At 37.5% G+C, this 21,809-nt stretch overlaps 11 non-coding genes across 11 annotated transcripts; all 11 read left to right on the top strand.

Moving 5' to 3' along the window:
- The first annotated feature begins 1,124 nt into the window (after positions 1–1,124).
- Positions 1,125–1,197, top strand: Trnat-agu (transfer RNA threonine (anticodon AGU)). Its single transcript has one exon. It is a non-coding gene; the product is annotated as a tRNA-Thr (tRNA).
- A 166-nt stretch (positions 1,198–1,363) lies between these two features.
- On the top strand, positions 1,364–1,435 carry Trnae-uuc (transfer RNA glutamic acid (anticodon UUC)). Its single transcript has one exon. It is a non-coding gene; the product is annotated as a tRNA-Glu (tRNA).
- Positions 1,436–2,835: 1,400 nt separating this feature from the next.
- On the top strand, positions 2,836–2,907 carry Trnae-uuc (transfer RNA glutamic acid (anticodon UUC)). Its single transcript has one exon. It is a non-coding gene; the product is annotated as a tRNA-Glu (tRNA).
- A 184-nt stretch (positions 2,908–3,091) lies between these two features.
- On the top strand, positions 3,092–3,164 carry Trnat-agu (transfer RNA threonine (anticodon AGU)). The gene has a single exon. It is a non-coding gene; the product is annotated as a tRNA-Thr (tRNA).
- Positions 3,165–3,331: 167 nt separating this feature from the next.
- Trnae-uuc (transfer RNA glutamic acid (anticodon UUC)) lies at positions 3,332–3,403 on the top strand. The gene has a single exon. It is a non-coding gene; the product is annotated as a tRNA-Glu (tRNA).
- A 184-nt stretch (positions 3,404–3,587) lies between these two features.
- Positions 3,588–3,660, top strand: Trnat-agu (transfer RNA threonine (anticodon AGU)). The gene has a single exon. It is a non-coding gene; the product is annotated as a tRNA-Thr (tRNA).
- A 166-nt stretch (positions 3,661–3,826) lies between these two features.
- Positions 3,827–3,898, top strand: Trnae-uuc (transfer RNA glutamic acid (anticodon UUC)). The gene has a single exon. It is a non-coding gene; the product is annotated as a tRNA-Glu (tRNA).
- A 183-nt stretch (positions 3,899–4,081) lies between these two features.
- Positions 4,082–4,154, top strand: Trnat-agu (transfer RNA threonine (anticodon AGU)). The gene has a single exon. It is a non-coding gene; the product is annotated as a tRNA-Thr (tRNA).
- A 166-nt stretch (positions 4,155–4,320) lies between these two features.
- Trnae-uuc (transfer RNA glutamic acid (anticodon UUC)) lies at positions 4,321–4,392 on the top strand. The gene has a single exon. It is a non-coding gene; the product is annotated as a tRNA-Glu (tRNA).
- A 183-nt stretch (positions 4,393–4,575) lies between these two features.
- On the top strand, positions 4,576–4,648 carry Trnat-agu (transfer RNA threonine (anticodon AGU)). The gene has a single exon. It is a non-coding gene; the product is annotated as a tRNA-Thr (tRNA).
- A 166-nt stretch (positions 4,649–4,814) lies between these two features.
- On the top strand, positions 4,815–4,886 carry Trnae-uuc (transfer RNA glutamic acid (anticodon UUC)). Its single transcript has one exon. It is a non-coding gene; the product is annotated as a tRNA-Glu (tRNA).
- Positions 4,887–21,809: the final 16,923 nt, after the last annotated feature.

Here is a 21,809-nt window from a genome sequence, read left to right as displayed (position 1 = left end):
CGCTGACCTAAACCAAACAGACAGACGATGATAGAAAGAAGTGTATTGCCAGATGAAATGAAAAGCTATCGACAGACCAATACCTTACTCTTCGACATGAACAAAGTACGTAGAGTATTGCCATTCAAATTCCCTGCGTCACATTCATTCGGCGCTGTGGCCTTCGGGTTAAAGCGCCTGTCTAGTAAACAGGAGATCCCCGGTTCAAATCCGGGCAGTGCTCGTCAGTTTTCTTGTCTCAAAGTATCAGATTATGATCATAAGAGTCTCCAAAGTTCGTGCTTGGAGTTGCTTTAGGTTTGTGTCAATCAAAAGACTTTTTGCGTCACTTTAGGAAGGATAAATACGATTTGGTGTACTCGACGAAGAATCGTTTTGTAAAGACATGTCCCGTGTGGTCTAGTGGTTAGGATTTCTGGTTTCACCCAGGCGGCCGGGGTTCGATTCCCCGCACGGGAGTGCCACTTCATGTTGCGAACTAAATATACATCTCGCTGACCTAAACCAACAGACAGGACGATGATAGAAAGAAGGTGTATTGCCAGATGAAATGAAAAGGCTATCGACAGACCAATACCTACTCTTCGACATGAACAAAGTACGTAGAGTATTGCCATTCAAATTTCCCTGCGTCAACATCATTCGGCGCTGTGGCTTAGCGGTTTAAAGCCTGTCTAGTAAACAGGAGATCCCCGGTTCAAATCCGGGGGCAGTGCCTCGTCAGTTTTCTTGTCTCAAAGTATCAGATTATGATCATAAGAGTCTCCAAAGTTCGTGCTTGGAGTTGCTTTAGGTTTGTGTCAATCAAAAGACTTTTTGCGTCACTTTAGGAAGGATAAATACGATTTGGTGTACTCGACGAAGAATCGTTTGGTCGTGTGGTCTAGTGGTTAGGATTTCTGGTTTTCACCCAGGCGGCCGGGGTTCGATTCCCCGCACGGGAGTGCCACTTTCATGTTGCGAATAAAATACATCTCGCTGACCTAAACCAACAGACAGACGATGATAGAAAGAAGGTGTATTGCCAGATGAAATGAAAAGGCTATCGACAGACCAATACTACTCTTCGACATGAACAAAGTACGTAGAGTATTGCATTCAAATTTCCTGCGTCAACATCATTCGGCGCTGTGGCTTAGCGGTTAAAGCGCCTGTCTAGTAAACAGGAGATCCCCGGTTCAAATCCGGGCAGTGCCTCGTCAGTTTTCTTGTCTCAAAGTATCAGATTATGATCATAAGAGTCTCCAAAGTTCGTGCTTGGAGTTGCTTTAGGTTTGTGTCAATCAAAAGACTTTTTGCGTCACTTTAGGAAGGATAAATACGATTTGGTGTACTCGACGAAGAATCGTTTTGTAAAGACATGTCCCGTGTGGTCTAGTGGTTAGGATTTCTGGTTTTCACCCAGGCGGCCGGGGTTCGATTCCCCGCACGGGAGTGCCACTTCATGTTGCGAAATAACATACATCTCGCTGACCTAAACCAACAGGACAGACGATGATAGAAAGAAGGTGTATTGCCAGATGAAATGAAAAAAGGTATCGACAGACCAATACTACTCTTCGACATGAACAAAGTACGTAGAGTATTGCCATTCAAATTTCCCTGCGTCAACATCATTCGGCGCTGTGGCTTAGCGGTTAAGCGCCTGTCTAGTAAACAGGAGATCCCCGGTTCAAATCCGGGCAGTGCCTCGTCAGTTTTCTTGTCTCAAAGTATCAGATTATGATCATAAGAGTCTCCAAAGTTCGTGCCTGGAGTTGCTTTAGGTTGTGTCAATCAAAAGACTTTTTGCGTCACTTTAGGAAGGATAAATACGATTTGGTGTACTCGACGAAGAATCGTTTTGTAAAGACTGTCCCGTGTGGTCTAGTGGTTAGGATTTCTGTTTTCACCCAGGCGGCCGGGTTTCGATTCCCGCACGGGAGAGTGCCACTTTCATGTTGCGAATAAAATACCTTCGCTGACCTAAACCAACAGACAGACGATGATAGAAGAAGGTGTATTGCCAGATGAACTGAAAGGCTATCGACAGACCAATACCTACTCTCGACCATGACAAAGTACGTAGAGATTGCCATTCAAATTTCCCTGCGTCAACCTCATTCTGCGCGTTGCTTAGCGGCTTTTTAAAGCGCTGTCTAGTAAACAGGAGATCCCGAGTTCAAATCCGGGCAGTGCTCGTCAGTTTTCTTGTCTCAAAGTATCAGATTATGATCATAAGAGTCTCCAAAGTTCGTGCTTGGAGTTGCTTTAGGTTTGTGTCAATCAAAAGACTTTTGCGTCACCTTTAGGAAGGATAAATCCGATTTGGTGTACTCGACGAAGAATCGTTTTGTCAAGACATGTCCCGTGTGGTCTAGTGGTTAGGATTTCTGTTTTCACCCAGGCGGTCCGGGGTTCGATTCCCCGCACGGGGTGCCACTTTCATGTTGCGAATAAAATACATTCGCTGACCTAAACCAACCAGACCGACGATGATAAAAGAAGGTGATTGCCAGATGAAATGAAAAGGCTATCGACAGACAATACCTACTCTTCGACATGAACAAAGTACGTAGAGTATTGCATTCAATTTCCCTGCGTCAACATCCTCGGCGCTGTGGCTTAGCGGTTGTTAAAGGCCTGTCTAGTAAACACGGCGTCCCCGGTTCAATCCGGGCAGTGCCTCGTCACAGTTTTCTTGTCTCAAAGTATCAGATTATGATCATAAGAGTCTCCAAAGTTCGTGCTTGGAGTTGCTTTAGGTTTGTGTCAATCAAAAGACTTTTTGCGTCACTTTAGGAAGGATAAATACGATTTGGTGTACTCGACGAAGAATCGTTTCGTAAAGACATGTCCCGTGTGGTCTAGTGGTTAGGATTTCTGGTTTTCACCCAGGCGGCCGGGGTTCGATTCCCCGCACGGGAGTGCCACTTTCATGTTGCGAATAAAATACATCTCGCTGGACCTAAACCAACAGACAGACGATGATAGAAAGAAGGTGTATTGCCAGATGAAGTGAAAAGGCTATCGACAGACCAATACCTACTCTTCGACATGAACAAAGTACGTAGAGTATTGCCATTCAAATTTCCCTGCGTCAACATCATTCGGCGCTGTGGCTTAGCGGTTAAAGCGCCTGTCTAGTAAACAGGAGATCCCCGGTTCAAATCCGGGCAGTGCCTCGTCAGTTTTCTTGTCTCAAAGTATCAGATTATGATCATAAGAGTGTCCAAAGTTCGTCCTTGGAGTTGCTTTAGGTTTGTGTCAATCAAAAGACTTTTTGCGTCACTTTAGGAAGGATAAATACGATTTGGTGTACTCGACGAAGAATCGTTTTCGTAAAGACATGTCCCGTGTGGTCTAGTGGTTAGGATTTCTGGTTTTCACCCAGGCGGCCGGGGTTCGATTCCCCGCACGGGAGTGCCACTTTCATGTTGCGAATAAAATACATCTCGCTGGCCTAAACCAACAGACAGACGATGATAGAAAGAAGGTGTATTGCCAGAGGAAAGTGAAAAGGCTATCGACAGACCAATACCTACTCTTCGACATGAACAAAGTACGTAGAGTATTGCCATTCAAATTTCCCTGCGTCAACATCATTCGGCGCTGTGGCTTAGCGGTTAAAGCGCCTGTCTAGTAAACAGGAGATCCCCGGTTCAAATCCGGGCAGTGCCTCGTCAGTTTTCTTGTCTCAAAGTATCAGATTATGATCATAAGAGTGTCCAAAGTTCGTCCTTGGAGTTGCTTTAGGTTTGTGTCAATCAAAAGACTTTTTGCGTCACTTTAGGAAGGATAAATACGATTTGGTGTACTCGACGAAGAATCGTTTCGTAAAGACATGTCCCGTGTGGTCTAGTGGTTAGGATTTCTGGTTTTCACCCAGGCGGCCGGGGTTCGATTCCCCGCACGGGAGTGCCACTTTCATGTTGCGAATAAAATACATCTCGCTGGCCTAAACCAACAGACAGACGATGATAGAAAGAAGGTGTATTGCCAGATGAAGTGAAAAGGCTATCGACAGACCAATACCTACTCTTCGACATGAACAAAGTACGTAGAGTATTGCCATTCAAATTTCCCTGCGTCAACATCATTCGGCGCTGTGGCTTAGCGGTTAAAGCGCCTGTCTAGTAAACAGGAGATCCCCGGTTCAAATCCGGGCAGTGCCTCGTCAGTTTTCTTGTCTCAAAGTATCAGATTATGATCATAAGAGTGTCCAAAGTTCGTCCTTGGAGTTGCTTTAGGTTTGTGTCAATCAAAAGACTTTTTGCGTCACTTTAGGAAGGATAAATACGATTTGGTGTACTCGACGAAGAATCGTTTCGTAAAGACATGTCCCGTGTGGTCTAGTGGTTAGGATTTCTGGTTTTCACCCAGGCGGCCGGGGTTCGATTCCCCGCACGGGAGTGCCACTTTCATGTTGCGAATAAAATACATCTCGCTGGCCTAAACCAACAGACAGACGATGATAGAAAGAAGGTGTATTGCCAGATGAAGTGAAAAGGCTATCGACAGACCAATACCTACTCTTCGACATGAACAAAGTACGTAGAGTATTGCCATTCAAATTTCCCTGCGTCAACATCATTCGGCGCTGTGGCTTAGCGGTTAAAGCGCCTGTCTAGTAAACAGGAGATCCCCGGTTCAAATCCGGGCAGTGCCTCGTCAGTTTTCTTGTCTCAAAGTATCAGATTATGATCATAAGAGTGTCCAAAGTTCGTCCTTGGAGTTGCTTTAGGTTTGTGTCAATCAAAAGACTTTTTGCGTCACTTTAGGAAGGATAAATACGATTTGGTGTACTCGACGAAGAATCGTTTCGTAAAGACATGTCCCGTGTGGTCTAGTGGTTAGGATTTCTGGTTTTCACCCAGGCGGCCGGGGTTCGATTCCCCGCACGGGAGTGCCACTTTCATGTTGCGAATAAAATACATCTCGCTGGCCTAAACCAACAGACAGACGATGATAGAAAGAAGGTGTATTGCCAGATGATAGTCAAATATAATTGCAAAAATTGTTTCTCTTGTTTAGATGACCAAAAGCGCCATATTTGAATGTATTTTTGGTTGAAAATTCGCGATTTTTAGCGGTTAAATTTGCGATTACGAAAATTAAGCTTTCACTTTTACACCAGTGGTAGTTAAACCTCAGGTCAAGAAGGTAATCAAATTTCAAGTCAAACAGAAAAGTTCTTCGGAAGATATGGGACCCGAAATATCTCTTGGTAGCAATTTTCTATGAAACATGAAATATCCAAATTCTGAACAAAACCGGGGGTAGTGATGATAAAACAGTTTTTCGAACATAACACATTTTACGATCTCTTTAATGACCTCATAGCCAAATTGTGCTTAGTGTTTTGAGAATTAGCAAAGTTCTTTAATTATTTAGAAATTACAAAGGCAATATATAAGTTCAATATGTTTATCGTCTCAATAAAAACAATCAAATTGTAGTTTTCAATTTGTTTCGAAATGATCAATGATACCAATAAAACTAATGCATCAACACTAAACGCTTTCCAACTTTTAATTCCACTGTTCAAAAAAGAAGACATAACCCCCGTTTTTAGTAAAAAGTTGAAGATTTGATATTTCACAGAAAAGTGCTACCAAGGGGTATTTCGGATCCCACATCTTTCGAAGGACTTTTCTGTTTGCCTTGAAATTTTACAACTTTCTTAACCTAAGGTTGAACTACCACTGGTGTAAAAATGAGCATTATAGGTTATAGCATAAGTAGAAGAAAAGCTCAATTTTTGCAATCGCAAATTTACCCGCTAAAAATCGCGAATTTCTCAACCAAAAATACATTCAAATATGGCACTTTTGATTATCTAATAGAAGCAAAAAAGACTTTTCCAATTGTATTTGACTATTAAAAGTTACAGGCATTCTTGTTTCCACTGCCAATTATATCTGGATACACTTTAACCGTCATTATTATTAAAAAATTGTTCAAAAAATATCTAAGAGGACTGTAATTTATCTGGAGAATTCTTATACCACATTTTTCAATATCACTAGTGCAAGTGGGGAACAGATAGATGAAAATAAAAAGCTTCAAAAAAGTACCTTAATAGAAAAGGAATGCTTGTTTCATTTTACAAAGCCTTCATAATTTCAATGATATTGATGGTGAAGAAGAAGAGAAGGAACTGCCTCAAGTATTAAAGGAGAAGGGAAAAAGAAAATTATGCACGGACTGCAATGAAATCATGAATGTTGATGATACTCATTGCACTAACTGCCTTGGAGGCTACTTGGATAACTTTTTACAAGAGATGTGTCTGGATTGGACCAGTCTTCAATTCAAGAACAGCATTCAATTCGAGAACAGGCTTTACTGATAGAACCATACCATGTTCCTCATCAAAACCAAGACCCTCCTCCAAGTGAAGATCTCCCCCCTGCTGCTATTCAAGTTTTGAGAATTAGGAGAATGCAGGTGAAAGAAGATATAATCTTTTAGTTAACTTTTTATTAATTAGTTTTACATAATTGCAAGGTTAAATTTCAACCTTTTTGTTCGAGTTTTTCTGTAAAAGCAGATCATGCTGAAATTATTAAAAATGGAGAGCTTTTTTCTTCCAAAAGTTGCGGATTCCAAATACTTTGGCAGGAATTTAATTTGGGGGACGAAGGACATTTTTGTCCAAAAAACGCCATTAAAAATGGAAAAACCTATTTTAAAGCCTGGAATAGCACGCATTTGGGGGAATAAATAGAGTAACTTAAATTTGGCAGATGATGGGAAAAATTTAATTTGGCCGATATTGACCAAATCGGCCAAATTTTCTTCCCGCCAATAGTAAACTTTTTTTACAATGTAAGATTAGAATGCAACAATTATGCAGCTGTTTCGTATGCATTTAAAAAATTTCGGACTAAAATTTTTGTAAACTGCAAAAATTGGGTTTTTCCCGAGACACAAGCTAGAGTTCGCTCTTACAAAGCTGAAATTGTTTAAAAAATCTTCCATGGGTTAAAGTGGAATTAGAATGAAACTATTATACAGCTCTATCATAGATAAATTTCAAAAAATGAGAAATAATTGAAAGTCTGTTCTGTTGGTGCTACATAAATGAAATAAGGCTTTATATTTCTTTGGAATAAAGTAGAATTAGTAGAATGTAATGACTATGCAGCTCCTTTTACAGATACCAGCATATACTCTAGGCAAAATCTATAAGAGATATATGTTGAAAGGGACAATTAAGCTTGTGCAAAAATCCATAAAGCAAAAAAAAAATTAAGTTTTCAACAGCCATTTCTGAAATCTACATCCTATCAAATATGCTTCTTTTGACGTATAAATGACCATGACAAAGGCCTCAAATTTTTAAAACTTATGTCCTTTTTGGACATGCCATACATCTCGAACAGTAAAAATATCCGTTAATATCGCGTCGTCGTTGATGACAGACGTCACACCACATAGACAAACATGAGATTCCTGAAACAGATCTTCCCTGTATACTGCCAGAACATTAACTACCTGCCGAACCTGTCCCCGATGAAGCCATCCTAAACAACAACCTCTCTGCCCCAGCAGCCACAAGACGAGCAGATCTCGAACGCCCCTAAAAAAGTCGCAAACCTAAACGTTCCGTCCATGCCAAGAGATATCAACTAAAAAACTCCGATGTAGTACTCGACAACGAAGTGACCACGCCCTCTCTTTTCAACGATGACTGGTCAATCCCATGATTTAGAAAATGTATATATGAACGTTACGTATAGTATTTAGCTTCCAAAAAGACTCTGTGTAGAATGTATATAGTTTATCATAGACCACGAGGCTATCCTCCTATAGATACTCACTTCTGGTAAACAGTCACGTTGTTGATCTCTTTTCATTTAACATTGTTTGTTATACTCTACAACGCTTATGAACTCTATTACTCATACCTACTTAATCTTAAACTTTACATTATTGACCGAGAATATTTCAGATAAATAAGTGTGAATCTCATTAGTGACATATTGAAAATATGTAGATGATGAAAACATAGTTGTTCATTTACTTGCAAACCTTCCCAAATCTTATGACATGTTTGTCACCGCGCTAGAGGTAAGCCCTGAAGTTCCGAAGATTGAAGTCGTTACCGAGCGTTTAATTCACGAGGAAACGAAACAAAAAGAAGGAATTCAGCGAGACGATAAATCAATGTCATCGAGACACGGCAACAGACGAGGATCGGGAAAAGGGCCACAATGTCATTTCTGTGGAAAATATGGACACTTTAAAAGGGACTGTTACAGTTATAAAAAGTCCTTAAAAGGTGACGAACCCAAGAACGATGATTTTAAACCAAAGAAGAGACCGATTACCAAACAGCAAGCCTGTCCAGCGGAGGAGCAATCGGATGATGAGGAAATTATTGGATTGTATGTCGAGCAAACAATATCAGAAATAGCAACCGATTAGATCATAGACTAGGAGCTTCGTGTCACATGAGCTTTGGTGGCTATGAGGCTATTCAATGAAATCAAAGATCTCGAGGAACCTCAGGAAACTGTCGGAGATGGATTTAAAGTGAAAGCAACAGGTGTTGGGACACTTGATCTATACAAGAAGTTACTAAACGGAAAGACAAATTGTAAAATCTTCTTAACTCTTAATAGTTCTGGATCATGAGTATCAGTAAAAACGTAGAAACATTGAAGATTTTAGATATAAACTTTATACGTCTTTCCGCTACTGAATATACTTTTAGAATGAATACAAAAACTATGTACAAAACGCAATCTAAAAAACGTGTATAAGTCACGTGATTGCGCACGCGTCGTTTCTCTATCCCTATACCTGTTACTATTTTCCACACAAATCACTGTAGATTGTCAGATGTCCTGTACGTACCAAAGTAATTTTTTTTATTTTTTTATTTATTCTTTATTTAAAGTTGGGTACACTATAATAGAATTACATAACATAACATAAGTAAGTCTAATCAAATCCAACTATGATAATTTCTAAGTAAAAAGAGTAAAAATTGTAAAAAGAAAAAAAAAAAAATTAATCTAACTATGTACAGGTTTTACAGGTGCATATGGGTGAAATCGTTTTTAGAGCATTTTTAAATAGAATTAAGGATTTATTATTTTTGACGGACGAGGATAGTTTGTTCCAAGTCGATACTGCTCTAAAGTCAAACGTGTTCACACCAAATGCACTGTTGTATCGTTTGTATAATGGCAAAGCTAGGGTATGACCGTTACGGAGTTTGTAGACTGATTGCTTCGTTTGGAATATATCATGCATAATTGGAGGACCCAGGTGATGAATGGATTTAAAGACCTCAATGAGTAGAAGTTTGAGATTTCTTACATGTATATTTTCAACATTACAATCAGTCAATAGAGCTTCGTAATCTAACCAAGAATTTTTCATAACTCTAAGTGCCCTATGATGGCACTTATCAATTTGGTTGCTACCCCCTTTCCCACAGAAACATCCAGACCAATGGGCAATAGTTAAATGGCGAAAGAATATAGGCATTGACAAGAAGTTTTGTTTGTTCTTCAGACAGAAAAGTTCTTATTCGTCTTAGCGCTCTTAATTTTTGATTTGATTTTTTGCAAAGCTCAGTGACATGTGGGATAAAGGAAAGATTGCTATCTATCTTGACGCCTAAGAGTTTAACAATCTCCACACTGTCAATCTTGATGTTACCTATGCGCAAAGACGAGCTGGCATTCAAAGTGCCCGGATAAATAAGCTGAAATTTAGAGGGGTTTGCAACCATAGAGTTATGCTTGAACCATTCTAAAATTATGTTCAATTTATAGATAAGATCATGATTTACATCATCAATGGTATCACCTGAAGAAGACAAAGTATTATCATCAGCAAAATTTGAGATTTCCTTGATCAAATAAAATAGATCATTAATAAAAATATTGAAGAGTAGTGGTCCAAGGATAGAACCTTGGGGAACACCTAATAAAACATCAAGCCATGAACTTAAGTGTGAGCCTATACGGACTCTGTGCCTTCTATTGCTTAGATAGTTATGCATAAGTTTTAAGCTTTTTTCCCCAAGACCATAGGCTGATAACTTTGCCAGCAAAAGATCATGGGGTAGACAGTCAAAGGCCTTTGACAGATCAATCAATACAGCTCCCACCTTTTGTTTGTCAGCAAGAGATGTCTGCCAGTTTTCTGAGTAAGTTGATAATGGCATGCTGTGTGCTGTGGTATTTTCGAAATCCGCATAATAATTTTGAAAACGATGGCTCAAGAAAAGAATTTAGCTGGTCTGCTAAGAGACGCTCGAAAATTTTTGAGACCACAGGGAGAAGACTAATGGGTCTGTAATTTGTTTTATCTGTCAAAGAGCCTTTTTTGAAACTGGGAATAATATCAGCCAGTTTTAATCTATCTGGGAAGGTTCCAGATGTAATAGAATTGTTAAAGCAAGAAGTAAGAAATGGCGTGCAAGAAGCAGCAGCAATTTTGAGCACACGAGTCGGTATATTCCCACTTACAGACTTTGAGCTGTTCAAACTTAAGATAGCTTTAAAAACATCCTGTTCCTCAACCCGAGAGAATTCAAAAACCACCTCGGAATTTTTATTTGATTTAATTTCTTTGATACTTGGATGATTTTCAAATTTTGATGTTAAGGTGTCTTCAGAATTCAGAGGTGATTCCTGACATTCCCAGTTTGGAATTTCAAGACTATCGGTGATCCTATTGAAATAATTATTAAATACATCAGCTACTTCTACAGATGTGTGTAAAGTTTCATCTTCAAGCAATTGAATTCTTCCTTCAGCTGCACAAGATTTATCAGAAAATTGGGGCTTGACGGCATCCCAGAAATGTTTAGGTTTACGTGTGGTGCTACTGAAGAAGGATTTCTTTGCTTTCTTATTCATCTTTACAACCAAATTTCTTTGACGCCGATAATTCAACCAATCCTCAGTTTTATCGAGTTCTATTGCTAAATTTTTAAGATGTGCTCGCTTCATGATGGCTTTTCTGATGTCTTTAGTGATATGTGGTTTATTATTGGCTCTAAGAAATTTGGTTTTGAGGGGTGCATGCCTATTCAAAATGTTTGTAAAAATATTCTCAAGTAATCATATAATCTTTTCAGCGTCTCGAGAACAACGAAAAGAGGGGAGAGAATTAAGTTCGAATATTCGATTTGTAAGGTACTTGATAAGGACAGGGATTTGATCGTCATTGGAATGAAGCGAGGAAATATTTATCAATTAAACTGTGTTCAACAGTCTAAAGGGACTAATGAAGCCGTACTTTGTAAAGCAGAGGGCAGAAGCCATCTGGCATCGACGCTATGGTCATCTCGGAGTTAAGAATCTAGACCGGTTAGCAAAGGATCACCTGGTCACGGGATTCGATTACGATGTCAAGAAGGAGGAGAAATTTTGTTAACCATGCGTTAGTGGGAAGCAACACCGCACACCGTTTCCGAAGACGCAGGAGCGGAAGTTTTGCTTAAAGAGAAGTCACTTCTTAGTGGTGAAGAATATTTTTTGACTGTTATTGACGATAAAACACGAAACACATGGGTGTACACAATTAAACATAAAAGTGAGACTCTCCAAAAGTTTAAAGAATGGAAAGCGATGGTCGAAAAGACAACTGTTTTTGTCTTGTCAAGTCAAAATTCGTTTACATCATGACATGAACCGTAATGAATACCAACGCTTACGGAGAAAAAACAATCAAAGATTAGAAAAAATTCTAGAAAAAGATTCTTCTGAAGAGCTAAGTGACACAGAGAATGAAGTAGCGCTTTGCTCTGGCCTAGACTTAATTTTTTCTCCAGAAGGTTTGTCAGAAACTAACATCAGTGATGAAGAAATAAATAACTTTATAAGAAAACATGCTGATGCTGATGCTAATAATGAGATTGATGTTGAAGGTAAAGATCTAGGAGGGTTTCCGTCGGATCTTGCGTCGTGGATATTACGGAATAAAATACCAAGGACAGCAAGTAATGAATTACTTTGTTTACTGAAAAATAATGGGCACGATGAAGAGTTGCCATAAGACACAAGAACTTTGTTGGGTACACCTCGTACAGGTTCAGTTGTGCAAAAATGTGGAGGGGGAGTACTGCTACCTCTGTATCAAGAAAGGAATCACGAAAGTGTTAATGAAAAATCCAACGATTAGTATTTCTGATAACTGTACCAAATTGTCTGTTAATGTAGATGGACTTCCGATCTTTGAGTCAACAAATGGCCAATTTTGGCCGATATTAGGTAACTTTTGTAGATTGACACCTTTCACAGGTGCTCTATATTATGGTACTTCAAAGCCAACCGATCTCCAGGAGTTCTTACACGATTTTCTCACTGAATATTCTTCCTTGAAACTGAATGGATTTGACTTTGAAGGCACAGTTACTATTTTTACTTTGCCATGTGATGCTCCTGCGCGCCAATTTTTGAAATGTGTCAAGGCACATAATGGATATAATGGGTGCGAAAGGTGTACTGTTGAAGGGGAGAGTATTTCCAGACGCATGGTTTTTCATGATATCAATTGTGAGAAGAGGACTGATGAATCATTTAAAAAATTTGAATATGCTGGAAATCGCTAACTCTAACTTTCTTGTTTGGCTGAGTTTGGAATTTCTTGCATTTCTCAATTTCCCTTTGACTATATGCATCTTGTATGTCTTGGGGTGCTCAAAAAGCTAATGTTTCTCTGGAAGGAGGGGAAAAGACCTTAAAAATTATCTGCTGGGCAAATCAACTTAGTTTCATCAAAGCTTAACAGTTTGAGCGGCACGTTTCCATCCGAGTTTGCACGTCAACCCAGAGGACTCAAAGATTTAAAAAGTTTCATAGAATCTTGAAAAACATGAATCTTGATAGTGTTGCTTACTTCTCTTTCAAAACCCAAGTTTTCTTTCAAAACTTGTTTTCCTATTTTTAATTCAATAAATACAATCGGCCTATCAATGTCATGTTTTAGCTGTTATGATCTGTCTAGATTATAAAGCGAGCCTAAAATATACGAGAGCTTGACGTTATGTATCATTTTACTCAATTAGGTTCAGAGGAGGGGTGTAAAGATTCGGTAAATGATGGGTACACCACAACATGTGATTCGGGAAATGAAAATGATCGTAAGTTTATACATGTCATTGGATTTATTTTACTGAATAAACTCGTTTAAAGAAGGAATTAGGTAATTTGAGAAATACGTAAGTTTATCTTAAATCTAGCTTTTTGGAACCTTTAATCCCATTAAGTTCTGTTGGAATATAAAATGAGGGAGGGGTCAACCAAGTAAGTGATATTTTGGATTAATAATGAGGAAAAGTGCACTTCAATCCCTAGCTTGTTACCCTTGGAAAACAAGTTACAAGGCAATAACTTTTAATTTAATTTCAATATTGTTCAAAGTTTTCCAACTTAGGTATTGCTACAGGTCTTTTCAAAATCTGTTTGAATTGCGAATTCGTGTATAACCATTTTTTGCACTTTTTTTAACTAGTGCTACCTGACGTTCCGTCATCAATGAAAACAAATTCAATCTGTTTTGGTAAAGCCATGGCATATCAATCCAACCAAAAGTCGTTTAATGTCGCTAAGTCTAAATCAATGAATTCTAAAGTTGCTTCATCCAATCCAACACATTCGATAAATGTTGTACCACTTTTTGCATCACCATCATCTCAAAATTCCCAAATGGAGCATGAATGTAAGTATTCAAACTTTCTCTTATCATCAGGAGCCATGTATCATGCAGCAACAGTATTGACTTTGAAAAAAATTTTAACATTTATCAACAAAAAAGATTCTTGGATTCTAATACCTAGTTTTTTAGTGGGTTTTCCTCGTGTTTACTAGCCTTCGTCAAAAACATGATCAAGTATAAATTCTGAAAAACCGGGGCGAAAACTTTTTAATACCGAAATTAATATAAAAAATCCATGTTTGCAATACCAAAACAGTTCTAGAAAATCAGATATGCCAGAGGAATTGTGTACGTTATCCGAACTTTCTACAGTAAGCAAAAAGACGGCCTCCTTCCTTGAAACTTAATTGATATATTGACTCTGTTTAAAACACATTATTATAACTTTTATTCTAGCTGCACCTGAATCTCCACCATCCATCTTTTCCAAAAGAGCAATGGCTCCTCGATCGAACCAGAGTATGTCTGGTGTCGTGGGATCCAATAATTCGACGCCATCTGAAACTACTCAAACCGACCGAGTTCTTTCAAAGAACGAACGAGACTTGCCTGCTCATTTGATGAGTGATGGATCATCTGTATCACCTACCCCTAACAAAACAGCTTTAAAAAATTTTAAAGGAATTATTTTTTTGTCGTGATCTTGTAGAGAAACTCAAAAATTTGATTTTGGTGTGTACAAGCAGAATCTTTTTGCCCATTCCACTAAAGAGAGTGTCATGTGTTGTTTTTAAGGAGAATTGAGTTAAATTGGAAGTTGTGTTTTCTGGTCTAGCACTCTCAGGTCCTTAATTGTGATCATTATTTTCTATTTTAGGCTTTCAAAAGAAAGTCCTCACAATGTTATGCCAAATCGTGGATATTTTGGAGAATGGCTGTGTCAAACAGGCTGCACCTTCCAAACACTAAGAATTGCACCAATTCGACACAATGGAAGAGTTTGAAGAGTACGAAAACAGTGCAGACGACAACAAAAAATGATCAATGGTGAGAAATTAGGCACAAACCTTTTAGTAGAGTTTGCCAATACAAATTTTTTTCTCGTCAATAAATGAATTCAATTATAATTATAATTGTGACCACACAAGCGATTTTAAGGACAAATTCCTGCCAGCAGAAAGCCTGTTTATTATACCAGCAAAATGGTGAAATGGTTTTTCTTTGTTTCAGATTGATTCCTTGAAATATATTGGTGGGAAAGATGTATAAGAAGCTATAAAGAACGCTTTGCTAAGGTAAATGTAAATTATATTTCTATTTGTAGCTGTTTCGAATGACAACCTTTTTTCTTTCGTTTTCTTTTCTTTATTTTTGCTAAATCTGCGAAAATTTGAATCCGCGAAATTTTTTTAGAAAAATGCTTTGAAAGGGAAGGCGTAAAGAATTTAAAGTAAAAATGCATTCGATTCATGTTGGGGAGAGTTAAATTAAATCCTTTACTCGAATTTGAAAGACTTTCCTTAAAAAGATTTCTGGGAGTGGGTTATACTAAATTTGACACAATATCCTCCACCCCAGTTCACCCCTCATGTACGAACATGATCTGGAAGAGCCCAATTATATTTGATTAATCAAAAATTTAGACTCGACAGTCAATATAATTATTTTAATTACAAGGTAATCAGGGCGTATCGAGGATTTTTAGGATACCCTGCAAAAATGTTCCAGCAATATATAGTGATTCAACTATATATAGTGTCTATATATGAGGGCCCACCATGGTTGGGCCCAACGGACGAGAAAATTTTTGAATTTCGACCCTCTAGATTGGCTAAACCAGCCACCTTTTTATGCCCAATGTACCATGAACCAGAGATAAAGAATTAAAATTCATTTCATTAAAGTGTTTTAAGAACCAAAAAAAGAGTGGCCTCCAAAATATGGAAAAAATGAAGGAAAGAGAAAGGAGATGTAAAACATGGGCAATTCATTATATCAATGACAACAAGCGATACTTTTATGGACCTACCTGGTTATCAAACTAATCAGTGAACATTGAAACAATGAAACACATAAGACATAACTGGTCAAAATACAAAAAAATAAAGAAAATGAAAGCATATCTATTGAGAGAAACTATCAACACTATTGAAAAAGATTTTTGAAAAAGAAATAAAAAAGCTATTAAGCGCTTTTCTTTATAAAAACCACTATCAGAAAAATGCACAGCTTAATAAATAAGGTTTCCAGAAAACTCAAACCGTCGCGCTCTACCGTGACATTTTCTTCTGTTAGAAAAAATAATAATAATAAAACAATTTGGCTAATAACATTGATCTATGCTCATAAATAGGGATTCTTATAGATAAAGATTCGTTTTTCAGCCAAAAAAAATAATAAGTGTTTACAAAACTCAAATCATTACCATCCACCGTGACATTTTCATCTAAAAAAAACTAATAAAAATAAAAATAACAATATGGCTAAGAACATTGATGTATTCTTATTAAAAGTGGTTCTTATAGATAAAAATGCGATTTTTGAGCCAAAAAAATTTTTTTGCAAAAATCTGCTTGAACCATCCTTTAACTATGATTGTACCCTACTTTCATGCTAAAAATCAAAAAAAATTAATGATCCAATTTTTCACAAAGTCCAAAAAACCCGTTTTTAAGCCGTTTTTTGGCCCAAATTTGCCCAAAAAATTTTTTTTCGAAAATCGGGCTCCGTCACATTCGAGGGTTTATGGCCATGCACCTTTGTGCCAAAAATCAGAAAAAACTAATGAGCCAATCTCGAGAAAAGCTGGTAACTAACACACTAACGAACGAACGAACATGGGTTAATTTATAGGACCTCCACCCCACCGGGGTAGGTCCAAAAATCATAACTATCATGAATTTTTGAAAGAACTTTTTGAACTTTACATAAAAAAGTGAAAAATGATAGCAAAATAATACAATAGCACACAAAAGATTATAAATTATACAAAAATCTTTATCTGAACGTGATGATAGCAATAACAATAACGATAATATTTACTAAACTGTCTACAATCATATTGTGTCAAATTTATTTATCTTATTGCTGCTAAAAGGTGACTTAAATAATTTCAAGCAGATTAATAATAATAACCTTTTGCCATTTCAAATGAAGATTTAGAGAAAAAGAGCAAAACTATTTTATTCAGACTGCTCAAGAAAAGAGTACTTCATTAGAAAATTGATTAATATGATGCAATAAAGTATCCAAAACTAGAATTTGTACTGAAGCTAAAATCTCTATAGTTGGTTCATCTTGAAATTGTAGTCTAGCCCCATTGTGGTGTCTCGTTTGGAACTGTTTGCCAAATCAAGCAGGGAATCCTGTACCAGGGGTAAAAAGTCCCCAATCCGAATTGAAAACAAACCATATGCCATCAGAAACTCATTTATTCATTATGTACATAATGCAAATGTTTTATGTTTGGTATCAAAATTCAGTTGTTAAGTTATAAAATTTATACTATATATACATTATGCATCCAAATTCAAAAGTTCTGCACACGTGCAAGGCATCGAAGTGTATCCATCAACGAACTGTTGGGAAAAGTGACGAATTTGAAATTTTGGTAGGGGGGAAGTGACGAAAATGCCTCTAGGTGATGAAATTTTTCCCCGACGAAAAAAAACCCCGACTGAATAAAACTCCGACATTTTTTTCCCCCGATAAAGTATGTCAAAATTATATACTGGCTAAGATTGAACTTTCGAGCCTTCGTCACGTGCTTATATTCCTAGATACCAACTTTTTGACCAAACCGTTTTTGAAAGTCACGTTTACTATGTTCTCAAAAATGAGTGTCCCGTGTACATTTATTTTCTTAATTTTTCATTTATCCGCGATGTCAAAATACAGTACCAAAAGTTCGAATTTTCAACTGTCGGCTTTAAAGCAAGAGCACAAAAAACACGTTCGAAAGCTTTTAGTAACTGTCAATCACAAAACAAAGTGGTGCGTGTAATTTTCTTCATTGTTCATTGTAATAATGTAGCATTTTTCTTTTTAGCTTAATGTTCCACGTATAAAAGGTCAAGAGGCCGTCAATGAACAAACCATTTCCAGCCATTTTATTTGAAGATCAAGATGGGAAACAGCAACATCACATCATGAAGGTAATAAATCTTTTTCAAATTCAGCTTTGTATTCACCTAAGCGCTGATGTTCTCCCTTACGATCTTTTAGATCTTGGATCAATCTTTTTAAATTGTAAGAGCTGAACTATTTTTGTATCGATAGAATGCTTAAATTTCTCCGAGTTGATTTTTTAAGTAACTTTTAAATCAATTGTTTTTATTTATTTTTTTCAGCCAAAATCAAAACCTTCCGGCTCAAAGTACGGAATGATACCAGCTCAGTTGCGGATGTCTTGGTAAAGGCACACGAAAATTTGGAAAAGACAATCTTCCTCCGAAGACCATCGTTTCAATGCGTGTGCTGACAACATTTCAAGACCTGGTGGTGTCGACTACAACAAGGGCGAGGACAACAAGGCGAGACCGGCTGCTAATGAACGGCGAGGCTGGTGTTGGAAATCGAAGAAGGAGACGAAATATACATCGTGCTAACAAGAAAGAAGTAAGCTATTAACTTTTGTACATATTTTACGTATTTTCTTGTTAGCACTTTTCTGACTTCGAACACCATTTTCTCATTTTCGTTCATATTAATTTGTTCTCAAAAGATAAGTAAGCGTCTTGTCTTTTCCTTGAAGCTAATCGAAGAAATGTAGGTCTTCTGTAAATCCGTAAATTCTTTTGGAATTCGTTTTCTTTTGTTTGTTTTTTTCCCCCGAATTTCGTGTGCTTTTATCGTTTTCTTTTATCAAAGCCTTAATGTGGAAGGAAGAGACTGACCACGGAACTGGACGGTCATGCTCATGTAGCGTGTTGATTGCGAAGGGCGATTGCAACTTTTGGCTGATGTTTTGCTTTTTTGATTGAATTTACTGATTTATTTTGCTGTTTTAACTGGTTTGAAGTTGTTGTTTCATTATGAGTCAAGGAAGAGTCCTCAGAAATTCCTCTGAAGCTGCCAAACAAGAGGAGATCCTGGAACAAAAATTGCTCGAGTTTGGAAAGAAACTGGCAACAAAAGAGGACATTAATGATAATAAAACTTTATTCACCAAGCTACACGAACGTCTTGACGCACAAGAAAAAAGAAGATCATCCACCTCTCTCGAAGAAGACAGTATGCATCACGAAGAAAGAATTTTTCAGTTAGAAAGCACGATATCCGAACTAAAAACCACAGTCAATCATTTATGTGATAAAAATACAGTCCTATCAAGTTCAGTTGTTTTTCTCACCAGACAAAGTGACAGCCATGAACAGTATTCAAGGAGATATTGTCTTAGGATTAACGGAATTGAAAAAATGGCCTACGAGTCTGCTCCAAAATGTGTGGAGAAAGTTGTTGAAATCTGCAATGAATTAAACTTAGACATTTCCTCTACTGATATAGACAGAGCTCATCGTGTTGGTAGGGAAAAACAGTCTATGATTGTAAAGTTTCATTCGTTTGGAAAACGTACAGCCTTGTACAAAGCCAGAAAGGGTCTTCCTAACCAAAAAATCAAAATCCGGCTTGATATCACTAAGGCAAGGTTGGACCTCTTAGACCAGGCAAGGGCATTGATTGTGGATGGTGGGCCAGTTGGTTTTGTTTTTGCGGATATTAATTGCAATTGTGTAGCACGTTTGAAGTCCAAAACATACAAATCTTTCAATGACATTCAGTCCTTCAAACATAACATCTTAAACAAGGAATAGTTTTCTTCATACATCTGTAATTTTTCTTGTGTTATCGACTTTTTTGCAACCTCATTTTTTTTATTAACTTCAATCGATTTTTTTGTGAAGTCTTTTCTCAAAGTAATTACTGATTACTTTTAACATTATCCTTTGATTGCGTAAGTGTTATTGAGCATTATCTCAATAACTTTTCTCTATCTACTTTTTATAATGTATACATACTGTTTTTTTGTTTATATGTGTTTTTTAATATGGAGCTACTTTTGTAATGGGATGTTTGGTTTTGGATTTGTCGAACCGGTTGACTTGATATGGGAATAAGTCTACAGCAGTATAGAGCGTGCGTTGGAAATTTTAACTCTTGCAAATATCTTTTCGGGAGATTAAGTCTGTGTATTAATCTTACGTTTGGGGGTTTACCAAATCTTCTTCCCTATCGTTTCCATCTTTTCTGGTTACAACAATATTTTATATACTTTTTCAGCTTAATCTACTTCTTTTAAAGCGGAGAGATATCGAGTCCAACCCGGGGCCGAGAGAGAAAGATAACGCCTTATCAATTTCTCATTGGAATCTAAACAGCGTTTGGGTTGATAAATTTTCAAAGATTGCTCAAATTACTACTGCCTTTCTGAGTGCTCACAAGTTTGACATCTTCTGTGTTGGTGAGTCGTTTCTTGATTCCTCTATCGAGAGCGATGATTCGAGGTTGAAGATAGAAATTATGAGTTGCTCAGATGTGATCACCCATCTAACTCAAAAATAGGTGGTGTTTTGTCTTTATTATAGAAGGGGTCTTTCTGTTGAGAGAAGGCCTGAGTTTGTCTTCTCTTGACGATGCCTTGTTTGTGAGGTTAATTCTGGTTCGAAAAAACTTCTTCTTTGTCTCTCTCTACCGAACTCCTAGTCAAAATGCAGAAGAATTTTCTGCATTTAAAACAAAAATTGGAGGAAACTATCAGAAAAATTTATGATGTTTCTCCTACTTTAGCTATTTTTCCTCGGTGACTTTAACGCAAGAAACTCAGTTTGGTGGACGGGTGACATTACAAATTCTCAAGGAGGAGGACATTAGCGAGTTAGCTTCACAATATGGGTTACATCAACTAATTGATGAGCCGACTCATCTTCGTCCTGTGTGTTCTCCTTCTTGCATTGATCTTATTTTTTCATCTTCGCGGACTCCTATTTAGATTCCGGGGTTTTACCTTCACTCAATCCACGTTGCCACCACCAGATACCCTTCGTAAAACTAAACTTTCGAACTATATTCCCTCCAGCTTATAACGCAAGATTTGGGACTTTTTCTCGTGCTGATGAGAGGGGAATCGTGCTTGCCCTGAATGCCATTGATTGGGAAACCTCCTTTCTGGGACTCAACGTAGAAGATCGTGTTGCCCTACTCTCTGAATATATACTTAATATTATTTCTAATTTTGTTCCAAATAAAACTATCACCATCAGAGACAAAGATGCGTTATGGATGACTCCTGAGATTAAGCAGATGCTTTTGGATAAGGCTAAGATTATATCGTCGTTGGAGAAAATGGGGAAATCCTTTAGATGGTCAGACACTTGATGACATGGTTGACAGGTGCAGATTGGCCATCAAGACTGCCAAGGATAGTTATTTTTCTCGTCTTGGCAACTCTTTAAATGATCCAAACATAGGAAGTAAGAAATACTGGTCTATGCTGAAGCAATTTCTGAACGTACGTAAAACCCCGAAAATTCCACCTATTCGAAATGAAAGAAACATCCTTGTAAGTGATGTTTCTGAGAAGGCCGATATTTTTAACTCTTTTTTCTCAAACCAATGCTCACTTATCGATACTGGTAGTGTTTTGCCACCTGAACAATTTCTTACTAACTCTAGACTGGATAATCTTGTATTTGAAAAAGAAAAAATCGAGTCTATTATTAATTCTTTGAATGTTAACAAGGCCCATGGGTGGGATAATATTTCTACTCGTATGGTCAGAATCTGTGGTAAGTCTCTAGTAAAACCTTTGCTTAGCATATTCAATCTTTCTATCAACTCTGGCATCTTCCCATCACAGTGGAAGAAAGGTAACGTGGTTCCTGCCTATAAAAAAGGAGACAGGAGCATAGCCAAAAACTACAGACCAGTGTATCTTCTTCCTGTTTTTGGAAAAATATATGAAAAGTGTATTTACGATACACTTTACAGGTATTTTGAAAACAATAACTTATTTTCTCCTTGTCAGTCTGGTTTTCGGGAGGGGGATTCCTGCATTTCTCAGTTGTTATCCATAACGCATGATATTTATATCAGGGTTTGACAAAGATCCTTCTCTAGATAACCAGGGGGGTGTTTTTTAGATATTTCAAAGGCATTCGATTCGGGTGTGGCACGATGGCTTACTCTTTAAACTCAAATCTTAT

This window comes from Clytia hemisphaerica, unplaced genomic scaffold (assembly GCF_902728285.1).
Source record: "Clytia hemisphaerica strain Z4C2 unplaced genomic scaffold, Clytia hemisphaerica genome assembly, whole genome shotgun sequence".
Classification (NCBI taxonomy): Eukaryota; Metazoa; Cnidaria; class Hydrozoa; order Leptothecata; family Clytiidae; genus Clytia; species Clytia hemisphaerica.
Note: the sequence above shows the minus strand (reverse complement) of the source record. Positions and strands in the feature narration are given on the sequence as shown.